The sequence below is a fragment of the Oenanthe melanoleuca genome, chromosome 1 (assembly GCF_029582105.1).
Source record: "Oenanthe melanoleuca isolate GR-GAL-2019-014 chromosome 1, OMel1.0, whole genome shotgun sequence".
NCBI classification, from domain to species: domain Eukaryota; kingdom Metazoa; phylum Chordata; class Aves; order Passeriformes; family Muscicapidae; genus Oenanthe; species Oenanthe melanoleuca.
In genome coordinates this window covers 90,682,360-90,707,964 of record NC_079333.1, presented here as the reverse complement: position 1 = coordinate 90,707,964, position 25,605 = coordinate 90,682,360, and the positions used below count along the sequence as shown (strand labels likewise).

Sequence of the window (25,605 nt, the reverse complement as noted above, 5' to 3'; positions counted from 1 at the left end):
CTACTGTAAAGGGTTAACCAAGGCTGCACTTGCTGTACATGACCAGGGAGCAGAGAGATCGGCGGTGTGAATTGCGCGGTCCTCCCGAACACACACACACACGGATTAGGACACCTTCAGCGCTCCGTGTGCGCAGTGCCCACCCGTGCAGCCCCCGGCGCCGCTCCAGCGGGGATGCGCCGCTCCGGCGGGGGGCTGTGGATGGAGATGCGGTTTCTGTAGCGCTGGGCTGGCTGCGGGGAGCCATTGGCTGGCGGCTTTGTGAATTTCATTCAGTTTGGTCCAATAGCGGGAGGAGAGCGCCTGGTACAGCCTGGACCTCTCTCCCCCTCCTCTCCCCCCCACCCCCACCCCCCCCATCTCCCTCTCTCTCCCAGCTCGCCTTGCCTTGCAGTTCAGTCTCTCCGCGGCTCGGTCCTTCTGCATAGGCAATCACAGCTCCTACTTGCAGACTCAACTCTCCCTCTCGCACTGATTGCAATGAATTTTCTGCCTGAATGTAGGTCGATTACAACCGAGAACACGAGTTTCCTTCAAATCCAGTGTTGTTGTCTTTCTTCTTGTTATTTTTAATTTTTCCCCTCTTTCGTGGTCGTTGCATTCCTTTGGAGAAGCCAATCGCATTGGATTCCAAAAAGGAGAGCAGGAACCGTATGTGAATAATCCTGGCTGCATGATAGCCCGAGAGGATTTCCTGAAAGATTCTGGCTGTGTAAAAAAGACCCCTATGCTTCTGCAGCTATCCCAGTGTTAAGGTAGGAGTACCGGATTTGCAGTTTGAGTGTTCATTTTCATTTTTTTTCTATTGTTTTTTTCTGTCCCCCCCCCCCCTTTTTTTTTTTTTTTTCCTCGGTGAGGGTGGGGGAAGAGAGGGAGAGGTGTTGCAGTTGGTACTCTGGCAAAGGGCGAGCAGTTTGCTGCAGTCGTCTGTGCTTTTACTTTTCCCATCACGATAAAGCGATACTTTCTTTCTGACATTTCCACCATCATACGCGATCTTCTTGTCACATATGCATATTTATGCAAATTTATTTCTTTTTTACCCACTTCGGTCTCGTCCCTTATATCCCTCTTGCACCATAATTTGTTTGGAGGCATTTTGCTGCAATCAGCTATTTGGAAAGGCTCTGAGGCTCTGTGTGAGATGTTTACAAAGTAGCTTTGCCTTACAGGGAAATAAACAGAAGAGTGTGGAGGAGAGGAGGGAAAAATATCTGCAGTACAGGCAGAGAAAGAAAGAGCGAAGCCACAGTTTCTTGCAAGCGCGAAGAGGGGCAGGAGCGGTACCTCATGCTCTGTGTGCGCCTGTGGTTTTCGGGAAACACAAATCCAACACGTAGGGTTTTGGTTAACCACTTTCCTTGCCATCGCCACAGCCACGAAAAAGCAAAAAGGGACAGGGACGGGGACGGGCGGGGGTGACAAGGGAGGCGGCTGCTCAGGGGAAATCTTGGATCTTCTGGGATTAAGCGGTTCACCCGCTTTCGCTTAAGCTATTCCGTGGTGGGGTTTTCTTTCTTCCCTCCCGCCCCCCCCCTTTTTTTTTTTTTTTTTCCTTTTTTCTTTTCTCCTTCTCGTTTCTTCTTTCTCTTTCTTTATTTCCTTTCCGGGCACGGGTAAAATGCCCGCTTTTGTGATGGGCATTGGCTTCCGCACGTGATGGAGCGGGGACTGGCACTGGGGAGAGCCAGCGTGCGCGGACCGGTGGCGGGGGGCGGGGGGAAAGAAAGGGAGAGAAAAAGAGACGAGCACCACCGCCAGCACTCGCCCCGCCACGCACTCCTCCCCAGCTCGGCAGTAAATCGGCTTCTCCGCAAAGCTGGGGCGGGGGCGGGCGCGGCGGGGCTGGCGGCGTGAGGCGCCTCCGCGGCCGCCGCGCTGCGCCCGTTCCCCGCGGGAGCGGCGGTGGAAGGAGCCCCGCGCCGCCCGGGGAGCGGGGCCGGCCCCGCCGAGCCGCCCGGCGGACGGGCCGAGCCGCCGCCGCTGCGCCCGCCCGCCCCCGCACACACGGCCGGCGCGGGCAGGGCGCGTCCCGCGCCGCCGCTGCGGGAGGGTGCGGGACGCGGGCAGCGGGAGCGGGTCGGGGCGGGTGTCCCGCCGCCGTGCCTGGAGCGGGGCTAAGAATAGACGGCGTCGCGGCCGCGAAACTTGGCCGGTCTGGGCGCCCGGCGAGGGGGGAGAGAAGTTTGCGGGGGACGCGGCGGCAGAGGCGGCGCGCGGCCGCCAGGTGGCGGTGCGGGCCCTTCCAGCCGCGCGCCCGCCGCCGCAGCGCCGCGCGCCCCGCCGCGGGGCCGTCCCGCGCGCGGCCCGAGCTCCCCCTCACCGTGGCCCGAGCACGGCCCGCGCGCGGCCCCAGCTCTCCCTCAGCGCGGCCCCAGCGCGGCCCCAGCGCGGCCCGAGCTCTCCCTCACCGCGGCCCGAGCGCGGCCCCAGCTCTCCCTCAGCGCGGCCCCAGCGCGGCCAGAGCTCTCCCTCACCGTCCCTCGCCGCGGCCCGGGCGGGAGTTGGGGCGTTTGCCGGGATCGGGGGGCGCCGGCAGCGTCCAGGGCGCGGTGGAGGCGGAGAAGTGCCCCGGCGGCCGAGGCAGGTGTGGAGGAGCGCGGCGCCCCGGCCGGGCGGTGAGGCGGCAGCGCCCGGGCCGTGGCTCAGCTGCCTGTGCCCGCTGCCCGGCTGCAGCCTCCGCCGAGCTGCCGCCTTTCCTAGAGACGCACGGCCAAGTTGGGATGTTTGGTGTTTGGAGAGAAGCCAACACCACCACAAAAACCCAAAATACACCCCCCCATACCACCCTTCAGCACACCCCTTTAGCCTGATGTTTGATCAGTGTTGAAAGCAAGCACTGATAACATTCTAGTTTGGTTTTAAATTAGTAATGTTAAGGACATACATGCATATGTTTAGGAGATTAGAATTCAAAGCTTAATTGGAGGAATTTACAGTTACACCAAAATGGAAATCCCTGCTGTTCTCTTCCTAAACCATAAATACAACTGCTAATGCAGATCTCATGTATTAAAGGGTAATATTTTTTCCCATGTCATGTGGGACAAAAATTAAGTCTTTATGAGATGTATAAGTCCTCAGCACTAAAGAAATAAACTATTTGTCACCTTAAGAAGCAATTATTTCCACTAGTTTTAATTCCTAGGCAAGAACACTGCTTTGCATTGTAAAAGCAAACTAATTACATATATCAAATGAACTTTGCATTTTACTTTCATTTTACTTACAAAATACTCTATATTCTATCTATTAATATCTATGTAAGCTTCTGTATAGGTAGCCTTTATATAGACATGCATTAAAGCAGAAAATTCTAAGTATTTTTTGCTTATATTGCTGAATAGAGGGTTGCATGCATTGTCTTATGAATCATATTCCAATGAATCATTAAGGTTTGAGAACCATGAAAACATGCCATGCACTTTCTGATTATTCAAAACAGCAATGTCTGTGATGGCATGCAATTTTCTCAGAATAATAGAAAAAGAAATTTAATTTTGACATAATATTTATAATCGTGAAATTATTAATCCTTTGTATATAAATGCAGCTATTATTACCCTTCTGTATTAATATGCCAGTGTGTTGTATAGATCCAATATTTTTTTGTGAGTTGTGTGCAAGTGCAACCTATTAAGTTGTACCGAATACTAAAACTGAAAATAAATTTGACACCCAAAACATCTTGGTCTTTTATTCAATGAAAAATTAAAAATAAAAAAAAATCAAAAATTCCCAATGTTTTTTTTTTCTTGTTCAGCAAAACACAGTGAGCAGCGTAATTTCTTTTAAAGTCATCACAATGTGAGCAAACAGAAGCAAGCCTCATAGCGTGAACAGAACAGGCCAACTGGATTAAATTAGGACAAGTGATAAAACTGGTAGGTTTACTGGTGATGCTGTGCTAGCCTATATATTTTGTACTCTTTCAAATACTTTAGCTAATCCCATGTTCTTGGGCAGATCATTCACCTGAAAATGTTTACATTTGATAAAAATGTCAGTCCTAATAGCATCCTTCAGCTGGAGACCTGTCATGCAGAGATGAAGGCAAGAGGCAGAAAGAAAACCTATTTAACTGAATCTTTGTATTAAAAATATTATATAGAAACAAGGATCTGTTTGGCTTTAAAAAAAAAAAAATTAACAAAAGATTGATGCAAGCAACGCTTACTGATTGCTACATAGAGGTTTGCACGTTTGTTTTTGACAGGTTCTCAATACAGCCTCCTCTTGGCCTTTCAAACATGCACACTGCTATTTGATGGCTGAATCACACAGTGTAAAGAACAGCTCCACCTGGGTAGGACAGGAATAAGCATCGTGCTATAACCAGCATGTAATTTAGTCATTGTCGCTTGAAGACTTGTCATCAGGATTCAAGATCTCTTCTGCATGAGTAAATTGGTTAGTTTTGTGCACAGAATTACAAAGCTGTGAGTCTTTATAGAAACAAAAATCTAATAAAACATAAACACAAGCTGCACAAATCAATATAAGTAGCTCATGTCCAGCTGCAGCTATCCTCTGGCACAGTTCAACTCAGGTGTTCTCAAGCAATGTTTGTAAAGCATTTATGTTGTGAGCCATTTTGATCCTCACATCTGACAGGGTTATGTACTCAACTATGTCACCTTTTAATAGTTCTCCACTTCTCATTGTGTTTGTTGTAGTAGTCCCCAGATTGGATTTGAAAGAAAAATAAAGAATACCAATAAAAAAACCCCAACCACCAATGAGAAAAAACACTTTGTTGTCTATTGGAGGAAGAAAAAGTAACAAGTTTTATTGGCAATACTCTTGGAAAATTTTTAGCAATGAGATAAGACACAATGGTAATAAACTCTTATCAACTTGGATATAAGGGGAGAGAATAGAAAACTGAAAGATACGATATAGATAGTTGGCAGTGGTCAAATTTAAAAAGTAGGAAATTATTCTGGAAACATTTCCAGCAAGCTCATCCCTCTTTAACCCATGTAAACAAATGGGGATAAATTTTGACATTAAAAATAAGCTGTATATGAAATAGTGTTACTTTATGGCTTGCCTGCATAGCTGACATGAGAGTCTGAATAGAAGCAGACCCTGTAGAACACTGACTGATCCTGTGAGGTCTGCAGTGGGGGTTTACCAGTGTCATGGCTAATTCAAACTGAATGCATTACCACATGCTGGAACGATCCCTAGCTAGGAATGCTCAGATTTGTACTGTAATAATCTAAAAATAAATTGTAGTCACTGATGTCACAATGTATAATTCTTTCAGCTGTCTTCTGTGCCGAGCCCACACACCACTCAGTGTCATAGGACGTATTTCAGTAAGTGTATACCACTGGCAAGCTTCAGTGGAGGGTTAGGATTTTCCATGCTTGTCTATCTTCTGTTATTTATGTGCTAACTGAGATTTGCAACTTGATGGGGAGGCTGAGCCTTTTAAGAGATGTAAGCTTTGAAAATGAGTGGCACTCTTACTGACTCTGCAGTTACTGTTATGATTTCATATATAGTATGAATATAAATAGAAATTTGTATTTACTTTGGTATGAATTTATTTTAAAATAAATTAAAAATATTTTTGAGATTTAGTTACACAGATCATTAAGACTAAGTCCCTTCAATGTTTCACCATAACAGATGACATATGAAATAATACTGGCGTGATTTGGTGGTAGCAAATTTCCATGTAGCAGTATTTTTCATATTTTCATCTGTTGAATGCAATAGACAAAATGAGATAGACCACTGCTTCTCCATTTAGACAGCTCACAGGGAAGACTTTTCCTTTGTCCTCCAATTGGAGGTAGTCATTGACAATTAGGAGAGATCTAGGACAGCCAGAAATGAAAGAGGACAATCATGAAAAGGATTTCTGACAGAAAGTATTAATTGAAGTGGTCTAGTGGCTTGAGTATTTTGAAAATTGCTGTTACTGTAGTGTCTGTGTGGGCTGCAGGCCCTGTACAGACCCAGAAGGAACAGATTTTCAACACATGTGTAGTAGTGTTGCTGTTATGTTAACGCTCTTTCCAGGACTGACCAGCGATCTTAGTCAGTGCCATCATGTGGTGATCTTGTGATATTGTTGTCAGACATAGCTGGGTTAGTGATCAAGCTTCTTGATGTGTTAACATCACTTTGGACCCTTAGTGAGAAGATATGCAGTTTAATGCCAACAAGTCTTTCAAAAATCTGTTTAGAGAAATGGAGTGGGCTCAAATATATTAGCTATATTTTCTGTAACTAAGTTTCTTTTACAGTTTTAAACTGTGGTGGCAAGTAAGTGGACAGTCTTCAATAAATCTTCTGCTTGGTACATTTCTTTGCTCCGAAACAGATTTTGAAGTAATTATCTCCAAATACCTGTTTGTACTATTCCAATAAACAAATACTCTGTTATACATCACATTTTGACTTCTGATATATAAAAGCCTTACTTTGTATCCATCCAAATGTAATAAAACCAGGACAAAGTTGATAGCCTCATTCAAAATAAAATAATTTTGAATTGAGTCAGGTTTCTATTGTTTATTTGTATATCTTTTTTTTGTACTGATTCTTGTGGTACTTAAGTTTTGCATAAATCTTATGCTTGGAAGCAGATGTGCCAAACAGTTTTTCTCCTCTTTAATAAAGTTTTTTGCAGACACTACACAAAACTCTGCAATTAAAGAGAGCAGGGGTTTACTCAACAATTGTCAATAGTTTAAGTATATAGCTGAGAATTCTTTCTTGGAACATAAATAAGCTTTTCTTCCCCCCCCTTTATTTCTTTACTTAGTTTACTCCAACATATATATAATTTATCACTTATATACTACTTACCCATGGAATAACTCTTTTGAGTACTTGGTCATATACAGAACAAATTACCTTGAAATTAAAAAACAAACACGTTTATTCTTTGAGATATGAGTCTACCTTTTCTGCTCTATTGTGAATGTTTTCCAGACATATCTTTTTGAATAAACAAAATTAATTTATTGTTCATGTAGAATACTGTATAAGATATAAGCCATATGCTCCCTAATGTACAATTTCTATTCATTTTCTTACTGGATATAGCATAAACCATTAACATGAAAAGACCTATGCAATAAGACCAAGATAAATGGACCATTAACAGATTAGTGTCATGCAATGAGGCCTGTTGGATTCAGTGTAAAGATGCCTGTTAATTTCAAGAGGCTTTCTCCCAGGTTTTGGGAGAAATAGTATTTGGAGAAAATGGTATGCAGTATTTCCATAGAACTGACAATATCATATATAGTGCTTAAAGGTTTTCTCCCATTAACTTCCCATTAACTTTTGCTAATGAAATTGTCTTCAAACCTTTGTTTGAAAAATAAAAAAGAAAGCACAGGCTCTGAAAAATAATGCATCTCCATCCCTTCCTTGAAGAGCTTGTTATAAGCATGTATGCTAGATGATATAGGGCCATGTACTGTCTCAACTCATGTATTATTGGTGACTGTGTTCATAAAGACAAATGGTTATACAGACTTGGTTCCATCTGTGATTTCTTTCTGAAGTTTCTTGGATTTGCTTGCCAAAGAAACTGGGCATGTGTTAGGTGGAGTATTCACATCCAGTCTGTTCACCTTTTGATTCAGTTGTCTCATTAGTTGTGGTGGTGCTCAAGTTTTTGCCAACTCTCCAAACTAGCATTTTAACACTGGTAAATAATTCTCCTGGATGTTCATTTGCAATGTTTTTGGATCAAAGATTTCAGTATTCTTTTATTGGCCTTTTTTGACCAAAAAAGGGACAAAAATCCTCCCCTGGATTCCAGAAGAATTATACAAGAAGAGGTGAAGCCTATGTAAATCTTTGGTACATCTGCCATTACCAAAACTCTCTGACATTTATTAATTAGTAGGAATTTATCTGGATTTCATGAGATGTCTCAGGTAAAGAATGAAAAAAGATAATAGCAACAACTAGAAAAAGCAGGCTAGTGAGTTGTTGCTGTATGAAATGTACCCTTCTCTCATATGTTAGTGCAGAAGGTCCAATGCAGCACTTCAGGAAAGCATTCATCAGTCATAGTGTTTCTTCTCAGTCAGATACATAGCAACTGATTTGTTTGCTATAGTTTCCCAATCCAAATTTATTTCTACCAGTAATGTAATTATTATTATGTCTGCCTAATGCATTTTATATCATCTACATGAAAGCAAAGTTAAGTTCTCAGTACACAATGGTGTGAGGGGGAGTAGAACTTTCTGCAAATTATGCACAGCTGGACAGTTGAGCTGGGGTGCTTGAGGCTGTGAATTTGTATTAACACAGCCAGCAGTAGGTCTGCTTCCTGAATTAGAAATGTTCAGTGTGTGTAGGTTTTAAATGTGCAGGTGGTGAATTTGGGGACAGATGATGTAGATCCAGTGGTTTTGATAGATTAAATAATAGCAGTTGGTATAACTGTAAATTAATCGTGGAGCTGGATGAGAGAGCAGAGGGGTAGCGTATTAATTTCATGCTCATTATGAAAATATTTGATTTAATTCAGGTACACAAGCTAAAGTGCAGGTGGACTTACTGCTTAAATCTAAAGAGTCACAAAGTTATTAAGAAAATACATTGCTTTATTTAATCTTACATTTATTATGTCTTTTTCTCAAGATCTTGAAGTTAACTGTGAGTTACAATTTTTGAAGATAAATGCTTTTTGTTTATATTGGTTTGATGTCATCTTTACATAGAGATGTTTCAAATACATCACCTTAGGAATATGGAATGCAGGCCACCTGACACTCAAATTAAAAAAAAAAAAAAAAAAAAAAGGTAAACTAGAAGAGCCAGTAATCTTTTTATACTGTTGTACTGTGAAAGGCTTGCTGCATTGATTTATCTGCCCTGATCTGGTACAGTGGTGTGATGTTACTGAAATGCAGGGGATTAATGGTGCAGTTTAGCATGTGCCATTACTCTTACACCAAGTTGTTATGGTCATAGAGAGGCATGGAAGCAGAAGGAAAAGTTTCTCCCTGGAAGAGCTGGCTTGACCCTCTTTTGTGCTGTAGAGTAGCAAATGTATATTTATCCTTGTAATTTTCAATCTGTATTTTCTTTTTCCTATTGGCTTTGGAAATAAGATGTTCTAGTGAATTGTCCTCTTGTCCAAATCTGTCTTGTCTATAAAAGTTTTAGCTTGAGAAAACTGAAATTAGAGCATGTAGTTAGAATCTTTTATTTTCTCTTTCTTCCTTTCCTGCTAGTTTTGTTGTTTGTTTGTTTGTTTGTTTTTCTTTTTCTGTAACTTTTTAATTTGCCTTAGCATCCCAGAGCCTGTGAAGTGTTTTTCACTCATGGCAAAATAAAGGTGTAATACTGGTCAATACGATGACCAATAAAGTAGAAACTCCATTAACTCTTGGGTGATTTGCATTATCAGTTCTCTTATGCTGAATTTGAGTGTTTTCTTGTGAAGGATTTCTTGTTCTGGCAATGAAAATTACATTAGCAATGTAGAAGTTAACTGGCAATGCTGTAGAAAGCACAGGAGATGGGAGCACTAGTAATAGGGCCAGTGTGTTGAATTCTCTTAGCTATTAAATAGATAAGATTAGAAAGCTAAATAAGCTTTGCATTTTGTATATAAGTAAATGATCACTGGATAATAACACTTCACAGAAACATCCTTCTGTGGTAGATTTCATTTTCTGTTTGCCCCCAGAGAATGGTCATTTGGTGAGGTTTGATAGTTCACTGCATCCCAAAACCTGTTAGAACTGCTTTATTCAAGAAGAAACAAAAGGTGTATGTTGACAAAGATACTGTCTGGAGCCTGAGACATCAGTGAACACCATGCAGAAATGGCAGTTCCATTTTGGGAGACAATTAGTGGGGTTTCTTAACAGCAGTGATAGCACTTGTATCACCACTTCTAGCTCTTAAGGCCTGAAAGCTAAGCACTAAGCATATCCATGTCTAAGATGATGAGATTGCATATTTTAGTTCTTACCTTCTCCACTGTGGAAGATGAAGGTGCTTCCTAAATGACCCAACCCCTCCCTCTCTTCCTCACCATCTCCAGCATGGTGGGTGTTTTCCATCTCTTGTTTATTACTGCCTCAAGAGGCCCATCCTAGTCAGAGTTTGTAAACAGGCTGAGTTGCAAACAAATGACAGTTTCAAAGGAAGGTTAACATTATTAACTTCCGTAGGAAAAGAACACAGGGATACAATTATGACATACAGGGATAGCACACACACAACAGCATAGAAAGCATAGTAGCAAGAGGAGTGGCAGTTCACATACTGTGCTCTGGAGAACATAACCAGCAGGATATAAATCAAGTTGGATTTACAACAGGAGCTGATGCTTCTGGACATGAGGGTTTGGTTTAGTCAGAAGAGGAACAATGTAGAAGTTACTGGTCAAGGTAAAGTACAATTTTTAATATCATCATCCCTCTGTAGAAATCTTGAATATATGCTTTGAAATTGAGTCTGTTTTCTTCTGAATAAGATTTTAATTATTTTTTTTGTCCTAATGAAGTATTTCTTGAAAAAAACCATTGCTTTTGAAGGAAACCATACCCAGTGGTATCATCACTGAACATATTTTTTGTTTCATTTCAAATACAGGGCTTTTTGGAATATTGATAATTTTTGTTTTGTTGAGGTTTTTTTGGTGTGGGGTTTTTTTTGGTGGGCTTTTTTGTTATTTTTTTGTTTTATTTTGTTTGCTTTTTTTGTTGTTGTTGTTGTTGTTTTTGGGGTTTTTGTTGTTCTTGTGTCCTTTTTTTTAATCTCTGTTCTTTTGTTTGGGTTTTTTCTCCCCACATGCCAAATTTTACTATTAATTTGCAGTTTCTCAGAGAAATTAGTTTTGCAGAGAAGTGCATGAAGAATGTGAAGAAGTTTACCTAGAATTATATAAGGGCAGGCTTAACAAACTGTGGGTTTTAATGGTTCTGTCACTGGCACATGGGGGTGAGGGAAAGAAAATTAGAGTAAAATGTGCCTTCATCCTACTCATATACATCACTTAAAGATATTAATGTAATAGTTGATAAAGACCTTGCAGTTGCTGCTTAACCATTATTTCACATCTAAGTTATATTCCACAGTTATGAAGCTTTTTTTCTAATCACATTTTAAAACAGAATTGACATACTTTGTTTAGCTCAAAATTTGCCAAGAAATAAAGCAGACAGAAGAAAGCAATTTTTCCTCAGAGGTTGCAGAGTGCTAGCCTTTCATGTTCTTAATAAGCAACCTTTCCCTATTTATATAAATGGACATATTGCATACAACAGCAATTTTGAGAGCAGTTTTTCTTTGCTTGCTGTGAACTGTATATTTAAAAGATTACAAGCATGACTAAGATCTCATTAACACTGTACTTGCATTGGTTTGTAGCATTGTCTTCAGTGACACTGTGCCTAATATCTGAGTGTCTAGAAGTATTTAGTGCTTATAAAAAGGATAGTAAGGTTGCAGGATTTCCCCTTCCTTCCGCAGCTAATATCTCATTATTTAATGTATTGATTTGGAAGAGGTCTCTTTTCAGCTAAGAACTTGTTCTCTGTGGAGTAAATTGTTTACCAGCCAACTATATGTGTTTGCCTTAGCAAATCTGAGTGAAATGGTCCATCACAAATTCATGTAACTGCATTAACCTTCTTGATATTGTGACTCTGAAAAGTTAAGATGAGAATAGAGGTGAATGACAGGAGGTGGTGAAAATGAGATTCTTGCACATGATGCACATTTTACTGTGTGTAAATAGGCTTAGAAATTAAGTGATTTTTAGTGATAAATTTATATTTTAAATGTATTTGTGCCCTTCAGATGGTTCTTATTAAACAGGAAGAGTATGTTCTATCAGAATTTTAGTTCCTAATCCATACTAATTCCCAGTATGTACTCAGATTTTATGTTTAGACAGGCAGAAGTTGCAGGTACAGAAGGAAGAAAATGGATGAAAAAACTTAATCACAACATTTTTATTACTTTACACTAATTTCTTTTTCTGCTCTGACATGTACAAGAATTGATTATTTATAGTACATACTTTCTATGAATAAAGAAGCACTGAATTTTCTATATAAGATATCTCAGACTAGAAGTAGTTTTCTAGAGAAGATTAATAAAAGTTTGGCTGAAGAATTCAACTTTCTAGAATAATATATTGCCTTTATTTGCAAAAACATAAAAATTATTCCACCAAAAAAAAATAAAATAAAAAAGAAGAAGAAGCTAGACTTTGCTAGATAGTTACATGCTATTCAGAGTCTTTCATATATCTTGAGAATAGTTTGTTTGGGGGAGAGAAGAAAGAAACAAAGGAATTAATTTATTATTTGGTTATTTTTCTCTTTCTTTATCTAGTTTCTGTTGGCTGTATAAGACAAAATGGCTTTCAGATATGTAGACTGATATATACCCCAACCTTCAACACCACTCCATCTTACTTCAGAAATGCACAAAATGGCCACTTTAGGGAAGGAGAGGAGAAGATGAGGGTTTGAGTCTAGCCCAAATACAGAATCAGAATACAGCTCCAACACTCAGACTGGGAAATGCTTCTGTGTTCTCTGATCTGAATGTAACTGAACTCATGCCAGGAGTCACTCTTGCTTATCCATTGTGATTTTGAAAGTATTAAGTTAATGGACTGCCATGACATGGCATGTACAGAACAACCAGTGGATCAGGCACAGCCAGCCTAAACATGGGTTTAGGAAATGTAGGTCCTGCTTGACCAATGTGATCTCCTTTGGTGACCAGGTTACTTGTCTAGTGGATGAGGGAAAGGCTGTTGTCTGCCTGGATTTCAGAAAAGCTTTTGACACCATCTCCCCCTCATTGTCCTGGAGAAACCGGCAGCCCTGTCTTGGGCAGGTGTGCTCTGGCTGGGCTGAATCATGGCTGGATGGCTGGGTCCAGAGAGTGGAGCTACACTGAGCTGCCATCTGGCCACAGCTGGTATTCCCAAGGGCTCAGTACTGGGACCAGTCCTATTTCATGTCTTTATTGATGATCATGTGCATTCTCAGAAGTCTGCAGAGGACAGCAGGCTGTGTGGGTGTTTTGATCTGGAGGGTAGGAAGGCTCTGCAAAGGGACCTGGACAGCATGGATCAATGGGCCAAGGCCAATTCTGTGAGGTTCAGCAAGATGAAGTGCTGGGTCCTATACTTCAGTCACAACAACCCCATGTAGGGTTTCAGCCTAGAACCATAGGAAAGAATTTTCATTCTAGATTTTCACATGTATTGTTACACAAAGGGCGTTGATCTCGATTGAAATATAGTAATTTTTAGTTCAAGTGTTGTGTGCCTATGCACTACATATGAGTTTTCTGTACTGTAAAGTCTACAAAACAAAAGGTAAGGAAAGCTGAAACAGGAAGGTAAACAAAAGAGGGACCATTCTCACTGTAGTGATGGTTTTTCCTACCATACAACACTATTGGGATTTGCAGTTGCAAGACTGTGATAATAACAACATAAGACCTAGAATGTGAGAACATCAAGGGAAAAAGAAAAAAATACAGTTTGGAGGGCTCTGGAAAACACTGCTTCAGTGGCTAAGATGATAGCTTACAGGGTAACAGCATTCATGAATGAAAAATTTGTATTGGATCACTTAAACTCAACATCAGAGATACAAAAATTAGGATCATGTAAAAATAACTTAGAGGTTTTGCCTGAATACTTTCTTTTTTCTCAAAAAGAAGGCATATAGAGAATTCTAAGGGAATTTTTGTTTGTCTTTGCCTTGCTCTTGGTAAAGACATAGTGTATCAGTAAGTACTTTTATTTTTAAACAATATATTGATCTTTTAAAACAAAACTCCACAATTTTTTTGTGTTTTACTGTATTCACCAAAATAGAACTAGAACTTTTTTGTATGCTGTTTGTAAGTACTAGGTGACTTTGTATCCCTTTATAACTTCTATTATTTCATAATGGATCTTTTGGAAGGAAGGATGTCCTCTCTTCCTAAGACTACATCATTTATCAAACAGTAATTGCCATGGTACATTTAGATGTACTATGACTTTGTAAATCATTACAAGAATTGCCTGATATCCACATTACCCAATGCCTCGAGGTATTCCAAAATACAGAATCTAGCCACAGGCATTAGCAACACATACAGTGATTGCTGTCATACTTTGGTGCTGTTCCCAGAAATGCCACATTCAGAAGTCTGTACTTTGAGGAATGATGCTGCATAATCAGATGGCTAAATTCATTAGAAGCTGAGGTACCACAGCAGGGAGTACAATGTTATCCTTGATTACCTTGGCTTTTGTGGTGGCAAACAGCAATACCCACAGAATTTCTTGGGCTGGTTACCAACTGATTCAGTCTTTCAAACTATTCCCAACACTGGCAAATTTTTTTTTCGGCACATCTTTTAGCTTAGCTTCAGCTTTTTCTGAGAAAGCATTGAAAAAATGCAGAAGTTCCTCAATAGTCCAGGTAACTACTTTGGACAATGAGATCAGTTGTTCAGTGGCTGGATGTCAGACTTACTCATGGGTTTGGCTGATACAAACTGAAGAAGCTGAGAAATTGTGAATGTTAATTCTGGACTGTTCTGATATACAAAACAGGGAAAACCCCACAGCCACCATGTCCCTCCTCCCCCTGCCACCCCAAAGAAAGAACCATCAAAACTCCTTTTACCTTTTATGCCTAACTCATTAGTTGTTGATGAAAGATCTTTACAGGGTTGCTACTCTGTTTCCCACTGTGAATCGGCGATGTTTAGTAAGGCTATGTTTAAATTTTTTGTCAAATGTCTACTGAATACATTGCAAAAACTAGGAGAACTAGAGAGGAATGCATTTCAGTTTTAGTCCACATATTCTAGATAATCAATTCATGCTCACATGTGCTGAGCTTTATGACAAAAATTTCATGCTTTTTTTTTTCTACAGCTAGTTCAATAAGGACAACTTTGGTGAGGCACCAACAATCTCTGTATTTCACTGATTTTCTTACTAGTAGATGAGCATCTTTCTCTCAAAAATGTCTGCCAGATCAGTGAGGACTCTATCTGTAGTGCTTTTTACTCCCTCCTAGCATGTACTGCTAGTTTAGCTCAGACGCCACTGAATATCATAGTTCTGAACCTCTTGGAAATGATGTGGGTTTCGGTTTTCACTGTGAAAAAATATAACTAAAGGTATTTGTTACTTATCCTTCAATCTAGATACTTTCAGACACTGACCAGATTAACTGTCTAGTAGGGTTACCAAAAGTATGTGCAGATGATTGGTAAGATTTTTCTGAAGTTTTTAAGAAAAGATCCTGTTTGAGTCTCCTGTTGGTTGGTTCATCTTGCATACCAGATATCTGTTTTTAAACTGAAGACAGTTGTGTAAAAATTAGTTATTTTAGGTTCTCAATGCAATTTACAGGAATAATTAAGAATTTTGAATTGCAGTTTATATTTTTTAAGGCTTGCTTCAGAATGAGATTAAGAATAAATGAATTTAATCAGGTGAAACTGTATCTTAGTCAGTTTATATTGTTCCAGAGACTACAAACTATTGGCTTTCCTATTCTAAGGCCTGTCCTAGACACCCATATTATTGGTGAAGCAAATGTCCCTTACAATATATTGCTTTATTTTTATTTCTGTTTTTATAAAATTACAGGTCTTCTTTTAAAATACAGGACTCTTCTTTCCATGACTTGCAATTCTTGATGTTTCAATACTTGTGTCATTCTCAAACACATTCTCCTTACGAAGCTGTGGGATTGTTGGATGTCTGATATATTTGAATGCTATTGGTAGTCTAGGATCTAGCCTTAATTTTAGGTTATTACTGTACCTATCAGAGGCCTGAATCATTAGACTATCTTCCTTTCTGAACTCCTGCATGCTCACACATTTGTCAGGTTTTTGTGGGTTATTGGTGTCAAGAAATTTTATTCTTCTATCCAACATTGTCATTCAGTGGTGTTAGTAGTATGTAAAAAATATCAACTACTCAGTTTTGATGTATGCAAATTGTTATGTGTGAAAGAAATAGAGTATTTTATATGCTGATTACCTCCAAGTACATTCGGTGTGAGACATCCTTTTGAAGAAATGTGTGGAGGAGTTTTACAGGTTCTTCAATTATTCTGAATATAAAAGGGGTGAAAAAAACACAAAGGGTATAGCATCTATTTGAAATAATTATAATAGATATTTTTTACTGTGTCTGAGTTTAAGAACTCAAGACTATCATCTCTTACTCTTTTCTAAGCAGAAAACAGTGGAGATGTGGCTGATTTTTGGGAGTGGTGAAATGCAATGTAGAAGACTTACATTTAGAGGACTAAGTTCACAATATAATCACTGGAAATTTCATATGTATTTCAGAAGGAAAATCTCCACATGTGTTGCCTGCTGAAATGTATTTAACACAAGACATAAAATTTAAACTTCCAAAAGCATCGATAAAAACAGCAACTTTCATTTCTAGCTAATACTAAATATTTTAAACCCCTTGGAATTATGAATTGCAATATGAAAATTTGGAAGCAGAAGACTAGCTTCATTATTTATAATAATAGCTGAGCACATTATATAACTCTAATGACAAATAATTCTGTTTCAATATTTTACTGAAGGGTACCAGTGAAAGGAACAGCTTATATTGTGGTTGTTGCAGCACAGGTCTCTCCATTCAGCAGAAACTGTTCATATTTCTCACATGAAATGGGCTAAAGAATTAGACATATATGGATTTTTTTAAATTGAAACTCATGAAAAAAACATTTTTCAAAGGAAAAATTTTCAGGTTCTAATAAAAACAGGATTTGTGCATGTATATGTACATGTATTCTTCCACTCATTTCAATGCTTTTTATTTGTAACAAAAGACTGCATGTGTCCACTTGATAATTTTGATGGCCTTAATGTAGATATTTTTTCTTAATGAGTGATTTAAAATATGAAACAAATGCAAACTCAAATTCTTTTATGACATGAAAAAATATCATCTTTAACAGTTTTACTGTGAAAAACTTCCACTTGAATACCATATGGGGGAGGGTTTACTTGTTTTGGTTTTTTTTTTTGGAGGGTATATGTTGCAGGTGAATTCTTGAGTGAAATAGCATTTTTTTGTTCACCAGTATGAAAGTGATAATGGTAATCTCTGTTCACATTTGGAAGTGCTTACATGGCAAGAATCTAGTTTCAAAAGCTTATGAGCTGTGTTTTCTACAGATATTTTTTCTTGATATCATAAGTTAATTTTCAACTCCTGAGAATATTATTTTTTTAAAATTAATAATGCAAAGTTAAAAGCTCTACTTAAAAAGTCCTGTAAGTGTTAAGAGCTGTATTTAAAAACAACAAACATTTGCTCTGATATCTTTTTGTTTACTGAGGAAATATAAGAATTGAATTATTAAATAAAATCAGATGATGACTACAACACAACAGGTATTTATCAATTAGCCATATCTGAGTCTTAATTTCATCTTAGACATGTGAATAGATAAAAAAAAAGAATTGCAAACTGCTATGCTTTTAAGTGTTTGTAATACAAATTATGTATCACTGGAAGATTTATCTTATTTAGAGAAACTTCAAATTGTTATTTGCATGCAGAATACCTTTGTTAGCATATTTGCTTGTGCTTGGAAAATTTTTTATAGATTAGGGAATTTCTTTTTTAAAAATAACATATACAATATTTAGAGCTTCGAATACCTGAGAAAAACAAGAATTTTTTTGCTGCAGGGGTTTGTCACCAAAGGGGTCTTTTGAGCTATTAGGTTTTCAAAACTTTTGAAGATCAAGCCACTTTGTCATTATCCTTCCAACTTATAATTCTGCACACGTCCGTTTCAGGAGTCTGTGTGTACTCAGAGGAGTATTTCTACAAATATTTTAAAGCACTCTGCAGCAACTCCGAGTTGGATGTGTGGATGATCAGTACACATCCTCACAGTGACACCACAGTGCTGTTTAGCCCTCCAGAGGCTGGTGCTCTGCTCAGGCAGAAGGTCCTCTGGGACCTGAGCCGTGGTCTTTGCACTACAATGCATTATGTGATGTACCAGTTTGGTCAGAGTTAGCTTTGTTTCACCATGCCACTCAGGGTTCATGATCACTTCCTAGAGCTTTTTGAGGTAAAATTTGTCTTCTAGTTTGCGAAGTGACAGCAGTTTTGTGTTTGTAGAAGAGACTTCTAAAATATGTTTTATCTTTAATGCTCTGCTTGAGACCTTGTGATAGTTACTGCTGTTACAACCATGCTTTTATTGTATAATTGTATAATTGGATAATGTATTGTGTAATTTTCCAGTAGCAACTACCAGCTATTGTCAGAATTTCCTCCCAAAATTACGTGTCCAATAGACTGCAGCCAAGTATGAGACAGCAAGTATGAGACTTGAATACGTGGACTGACTTCTGCAGTTTACTGATCTCATGAGAACTTTTGTTGACTTCAAAGGGCTCTGGATCAATCTCTTAGCTTCTGCTCAAAGAAACTGTAGCCTTTCTTCAATTTTTAACACTGAAATAGTAAAAGGCCAACATATTTATAGTTCATTCACTCATGAATATCTTTATTCTTCCAAGTAACAGCAGGGTAGAAAAAAGCAATTGACTTCTCAACCAGATAAATGGAAAGAGTAGAAATATTGTACTCATGACAATCATAAATTTGGGTTTGTTATGACCTGTAATCAACAGCATATGATATAACCTATTGCTATTGCAGGCAGGAGATCTAAAGATGACTGACAGCCTAGAGCAAGTAAGATCTAGCTGAAAACAGAATGTTCTAAATACAGAACAATGATTCTATATATAGTTCTACAGTGAGAGAAATCTTTTCATTTCTCCTTCTGATGGGAGACAAGAGAGGATTTATTTGACTTTCGGGAAGATTTAGAATCTACAGCAAATATTCCAAGACACTGGAAATATTTTAGGCAACTTACTCAGTTCATATAATGGAGTTTAAATAAATTTACCAACATATTGATTTCCTGCACTGAGGAAATGTGAGAGTTCTTCTTATTATTGTGTTTGTTATTTGCTTGTTCAACTGTCCACTGCTAATTTTAGACGATTCTATATACAATAGATTCAGTTAGTGCATGGAGTGCTTGATTAGCTGGGGATTGAGTTAATCCATTGTCATGCGTTAATGCTTCTCTTGTGGGTATTTCAGTGACCTCTCATAACTCTTAACCTTTATCTAACATTTGGTACTTGGTTCATTCAGCACAATAAAACTATAATGAATGATTAAGTTGTAATTAATTAATTTAACTTCTTGCATTTGACTCAATTCTTAGTACAAGCATTAAACAAAGTGCATTTGTTTCATTTGTCAAAAGACAAATGTCTTTTGAATGCCTTCAACTTAATCAAAAGGATTTAGGGCCACACTGTCACCTTTAATATATGTTTTGACTTTGGTTTTCTGTCATGTGAATGACAGTAAAGTAATCTGGTAGTGAAGAGGGAGGTTGTACTGCAGGTGCCACACCCTAGTTGTAGAGGGTTTAGTTTTCTGTCCAGAAAAATCCATTTCAACTTGCGTCACTGCCTCTTTTGCTCTAGAGATGAGGAATTGGGTTGATCATGAGGTTCCCCTCAAGACAGAATCACTTCTCTTGTAGTCTTCTCATGCACTCCCAACATAATAGTAATGCTGGTAGTGGCTGTGCCATCATTGCTGTTCTGTCACATTTTATCCCTAAAAAAGAAAACACAGTTTAAAATATTTGCTTTTTTGTATACTTTGATATTTTAAGTGCGTCCTGGATAAGCCAGAATGGAATTTAATTAGAGGAAGAAAGGTTTCCACTGGAAGACTTTTCTCCTCAATGAATTTGAGGGAAGAGGAATTGGAACCTTAAAAGTAAGTTCTCTGCAATTTTCTCTTGTTGCTCTTTGTTACCAAAGTAAATTCTGCCTGTATTTAGACTGCAAACCTGGGGCAGGATTTGAAACAATTGGGGCACACTCAGCTGAAGACCAAGGTTGAGGCCTGATCTGGAACAGGCTTGGTAGTTACTTTCATGCCTCTTTCTGTTTACTCCTATTTAGAGTTATTTTATCTGTTGAAAGGGAAACCCCACATACACAAAAAGAAAGATAATTGTGTTTTTACTAGGGGGCCTTGTGATGTAGAAAACTGTGGGAATGAAGATGATAGAGCAATTAAGCTGCAAGCTCAGAGGGGCTCTCATAAACATAATGCAAAAGTCTTGTGAGTCTCAGATGTGTTTATGTTTGCTCACAAGGTTGTGGTTGCCAGATAGATACTTACTTTTTCTCTTCTTGTCCGGGAGACTAAAAGAGATGTAAGTGTACCTACATCCCATTTTATATTACTAAGTTTTTTGTGGTGCTGGAAGAATATGGAGTTGTTTTCTGTTCTGACTCTGTGACTTTCCACTGGAAGGCATGTGATCCTGTATGATAATTTAAATGAACTAGGAAAGACCTAAAATTTCTACCCCTGTCTCTTGAGGATAGAACAACACCTGAGTATGTAGGACTGTAGCAATCCTTGTTCTACTTGACTTGAATCAGACTTTTGCTCAGTTTTCACAAAAGGTATTCACTTGACATGTCAGAGATTATAGTTCAAGCTGTTCTTTAGTTGCTAATATTAAATTATGCTGCTCCGTAAGGAGAAATCATTATCTGAGTAATTGATGAAGTGATTCACTGGCATGAATTAGAAAAAACCAAACACTGAACATCTGCTTTAACTTTTGCAACTGGAGTCTAGCTTGAGTCAGTCATGTTGATGGCATATGCTGTCTTTCTTGAAAAACATCCATGTATTTACGGAAGAACAGAATAACTGACTCAGGTTTCAAGAGACCTGTGGAGATCATTTTCTCAAATCCTATGCTCAAGCAGAGACACCTATAGCTGATTGTCCAGGATTGTGTCCAGGCAATGTTTGAATATCTCCAAGGAGGGGGATCCTACAACCTCTCAGAGGTTTGTGCCCATTGCTTTTGGTCCTGTTACTGAGCACCATTCAACACCTGAAATTCTGAACTGAGAAAAAATGAGATTTGTAGAAAAATCTATTTAATCAATATTTGAATACTTCTAATCACACTGGTTGTTTTTAAAAATCATCAGACTGTTGTTGTACTTTGGGTTTGTTTCTCTCTGCTCCCCATTTTCATCAGAAGTTCCTTCATGTGAAAAAACTGTTAATTCTTTTTCACCAAACGTTTTGAGACTAGTGAGGATGTTGGAAAAACACATTTCTTGCAGCTTAAATTGTGTGGATTTTAGTCCATAGGTCAGTGTAGAATGTGGTTGTGTCTGCCCATAGCTTCTGATGATAATCTCTACAAAGGTAAATACTGCTTAGAATAAGCAAATTATTAAGTACCTTCTGGAAGGAGAAGGGACAGTGGCAGGGAAGGACATGTAATATTAAGATAAACAAAAGGGTCAATGTCTAAATGATCTGAGGCTGTAGTCCAGTGATGACACCTTTATACAATCATTGTGGTTTGGACATTTGTTTTTACCTGATGATTTAATGCAAAAATGCAGAATGATTGAACTAGTAACCCCATTGTTCTTTCCTTATATAATGCTTTCTATTTGGAAGAGTCGTTCTTACTTTATTTCATTTTTGATTGCTAAATTTTAAGACATGTTCTTGTGTTAAAATTTCAGTTGCTAATCTCAAAGTTTAGCAAAGTTTGTAAAGAGAGTTACCATCATACATTTTAATAAAAAATATACTTAGAAAACGTGATGCAGAAGACCATTTCCTAAGGGGCTGAAACCAAAGTAGTGAACTTTACACCGACCTTCTAAGGAAATATAGATAGATCCCCTTTCTATCTCTAACAACAGATTTATCTACCAATTATACAGTTTGAGAAGCAGTACTTCTGTGGCAGGCATAAGTGCTGGGAAGGTGGCTCAATCACGTGAAAAATAATGAAGATAGGTTATAATAGAGAAATGAAAATGCTAGAGAAAAGGAATAGAGATAAGAGTAAGACTCAGGTCTCTGTGGAGTCTCTAAATTTGAGTACTCAGAGTTTAGGAATTTACTGCTTATATATATTTAAGAGGTGGTAGTCTTGGTGGAGAAACAGAAAATAGAGGAATATTGTAAAAAATCAGCGGTAATAGTTTCCTTTCTTAAGAGATTGCGTGAATTTCTTCTGCTGCAGTGTTTGGTGTGGGCTTAACTTCATGTGTTTGCTTAAATCTGCATAGTTGTCACGATGGTGACTGGGGAAAGATATGGGCTTAGAAGATGTAGATTTTGGTGATTATGTTATAGATGGAATGATGACTGCTGAAAGAAGGATATGTTCCTCATTTGTCTGTCATCGTGGGTCCGGTCACAGTTGGGCTTTTTTGCCATGTGAACATTTTATTCACATTCATAACATTGTGTTATGGCATCATAAGGTGCAGAAATGTCAGAGGCTCCGCATGGAGAACAGAAGGGCCGGGCTGTCAGCCAGGACCTGGGTCCCCGGGTCAGGAGCAGGACAGCCGAGGGCACCGGGGCAGCTTCAGCCGCGGGCATCGGGAACCTCTGGCGGGCGGAGGCCAGGCTGGGCCATCGGCCGACTGTCTGCCCGGCTAAGTGCGGCTTAGTGTCCGGGCAGGGCTATGGGGAGCTGTGCCCGGCTCAGCGGGGCCATGGCCGGGCAGGGCTGTGGGGAGCTGTGCCCGGCTCAGCGGGGCCATGGCCATGGCCATGGCCGGGCAGGGCTGTGGGGAGCTGTGCCCGGCTCAGCGGGGCCAAGGCCGGGCAGGGCTGTGGGGAGCTGTGCCCGGCTCAGCGGGGCCATGGCCATGGCCGGGCAGGGCTGTGGGGAGCCGTGCCCGGCTCAGCGGGGCCATGGCCGGGCAGGGCTGTGGGGAGCTGTGCCCGGCTCAGCGGGGCCATGGCCGGGCAGGGCAGGGCTGTGCGGAGCTGTGCCCAGGTCAACGGGGCCATGGCCATGGCAGGGCTGTGGGGAGCCGTGCCCGGCTCAGCGGGGCCATGGCCATGGCCGGGCAGGGCTATGGGGAGCTGTGCCCGGCTCAGCGGGGCCATGGCCGGGCAGGGCTGTGGGGAGCTGTGCCCGGCTCAGCGGGGCCATGGCCATGGCCGGGCAGGGCTGTGGGGAGCTGTGCCCGGCTCAGCGGGGCCATGGCCGGGCAGGGCTGTGCGGAGCTGTGCCCGGCTCAGCGGGGCCATGGCCGGGCAGGGCTGTGGGGAGCCGTGCCCGGCTCAGCGGGGCCATGGCCGGGTTGGGCTGTGTGGAGCCGTGCCCGGCTCAGCGGGGCCATGGCAGGGCAGGGCTGTGCGGAGCTGTGCCCGGCTCAGCGGGGCCATGGCCGGGCAGGGCTATGGGGAGCTGTGCCCGGCTCAGCGGGGCCATGGCCATGGCAGGGCAGGGCTGTGGGGAGCTGTGCCCGGCTCAGCGGGGCCATGGCCGGGCAGGGCTATGGGGAGCTGTGCCCGGCTCAGCGGGGCCATGGCCGGGCAGGGCTGTGGGGAGCCGTGCCCGGCTCAGCGGGGCCATGGCCGGGCAGGGCTATGGGGAGCCGTGCCCGGCTCAGCGGGGCCATGGCCGGGCAGGGCTGTGGGGAGCTGTGCCCGGCTCAGCGGGGCCATGGCCGGGCAGGGCAGGGCTGTGGGGAGCCGTGCCCGGCTCAGCGGGACCATGGCCATGGCCGGGCAGGGCTGTGCGGAGCTGTGCCCGGCTCAGCGGGGCCATGGCCGGGCAGGGCTGTGGGGAGCCGTGCCCGGCCCCGCTGAAATCTCGGCTGACAGGGGATCCTGGGCCCCGGGTAGCTCAGCACTAGTGGTGTCCTCACGGACATGGTACATTGATAGACTTTCTGAAAATGTTCGTTCTGGAGAGGCAGATAGATGGGTCACACTCTGTGAAATGTCATAGTGACATTATAGGTTCATTCAGGACAACTGGTGAACACCACAGAAGAGAAAATGAGAAAGAGCTCAGTTTTCAAGGGAACGTCTCAGAACTTTTGTTGCTGTCAGTCGGGCCCTCGTGCTTTGTATCCTTGGCAACTTCCAGTTATATCAACGCCGAACTGGAATAGCCTCCCTGTGCATGTTTTGTCCATCAGAAAGGTGTTTCAGTAGGACAGAAATGGAAATTTATGCAACTAGATAGGCAATCTCGTAAGTGCAGACAGATTTGGATTCTCTGATTTCACCTTGATACCCGGGATTGCAATTTCTGTTACATTTCACTGCATTTTTATGGGGTGTGTGAAAACCAGCTCAGTGGCGTAACCAGCAATGATAGTATCTGACATATCATCTATGAAAAGATAAACACTTTTCCACTTATGAGAGAGTTTTCATGTATGACTTTTTATTGAATGAATTTTTAGTTATTCCAATCTTTCTGGCTGTGAAAATTTTAGGGGAATTTTTTCCTGAATCACTAGGGTCTTAAAAAAATCATAAGGGAGAAAAGTATATTTATCAGTGTTTGCTCATACATAGAGAGGCATATATAATTTCATCAAAGGTAATTGCTTTACTAGTAATAACTTTAAAAAGTAAAGTGACACAGATAATTAACATTACCTCGAGCATAGCAAGAGCCTTGCTGTTATAGCCATTTAAGTGCGTTTTCATACATTTCTTGCTGATAGTTTCAGAAACAGAAATAATTTTAAAAGGCCGAAGGAGACTTAACTAGATGCTTGAAGTGAGGACCAAAAGATGATTTGAACTCCATGCCACTGGGTGGATTATTCTGTCTCCTATTCATCTTATTCCATATCTACAATTTCTGAATGCTGTACCTTGACAAGTTTGTAGGCTATTATGTGGAACTCTTGCTGTTCCATCTGATCTTTAATTTCAGTATTTCTCAGCATGGTCTTGAAGCTTTGGATTTTGTTTCTTTGACTTCAGTTTTGTCCTTAGTCTTTTTTTTTTCCTTTTTTTTTTTTTTTTTTTAATAATTCAGGTTGATCTTTCCCCTTCTAATTTCTGCTCTCTTTCACCTTTAGCTCTGTTTCGTCCTCCTTTTCCTCCTCCTCCTTAATCTCAGGCTTGGCCTTTCTCTTATCCATGGCTCGAGATTCAACCTTTTCTTTTGACACAGGGCTGGCACTCTCCCCTTCTGTTTGACCTTAGACTTAACATTTCTTATGTCCTCCGGTTTTTCTGTGTCTTGTTCTACATGCTTTTTTTGGCATTGTTACTTTCTAGCCTGGAGTTTCCCTAAGGGGATTTATCGTTCCATTTGCCATTCAGAATTTCTTAACACGCCAAATTACTCCCTCCTGCATCTTCAGCATTTCTCTGGTCTGTGTTGCTGTTTTGGGCCTAGGCTTCATGAGTTTAATTCTTCCTGACTTCTCAGAGCAGTTTGCAAATTCTTCAGAAGATTTGTTTTGATTCAAAGTGAGTCTAGCCTCTTTGTTTCCAGCCTGCTTATTGTGTTTTGGGTTTGTTTTGGTTTTGGTTTTTTAAAGTTGTTTTTTAGGTTTGGTTTGGGTTTTTTTTCTCCTCAGCCTGGTTTATTTTTTTCTTGCAACATTTCAGGTTATGGCCTGTAGTATTGATTATTAGGTTTGTTTGGAGCCTCATTGCACCAATATTTTAAGTCCTTTGTCTTGTAATGAAAT

At 40.6% G+C, this 25,605-nt stretch overlaps 1 protein-coding gene across 3 annotated transcripts in view; it reads left to right on the top strand.

Moving 5' to 3' along the window:
- The first annotated feature begins 380 nt into the window (after positions 1–380).
- The window catches only part of NLGN4X (neuroligin 4 X-linked), a 160,515-nt gene continuing 135,290 nt past the window's right edge, over positions 381–25,605 (top strand). For 2 of the 3 annotated variants that reach the window (XM_056501053.1, XM_056501049.1), the window contains exon 1: positions 381–755. The gene's annotated coding sequence lies outside the window, so the exon portion shown is untranslated. The remainder of the gene's footprint in view (positions 756–25,605) is intronic. The other variant, XM_056501060.1, reaches the window with a different exon arrangement.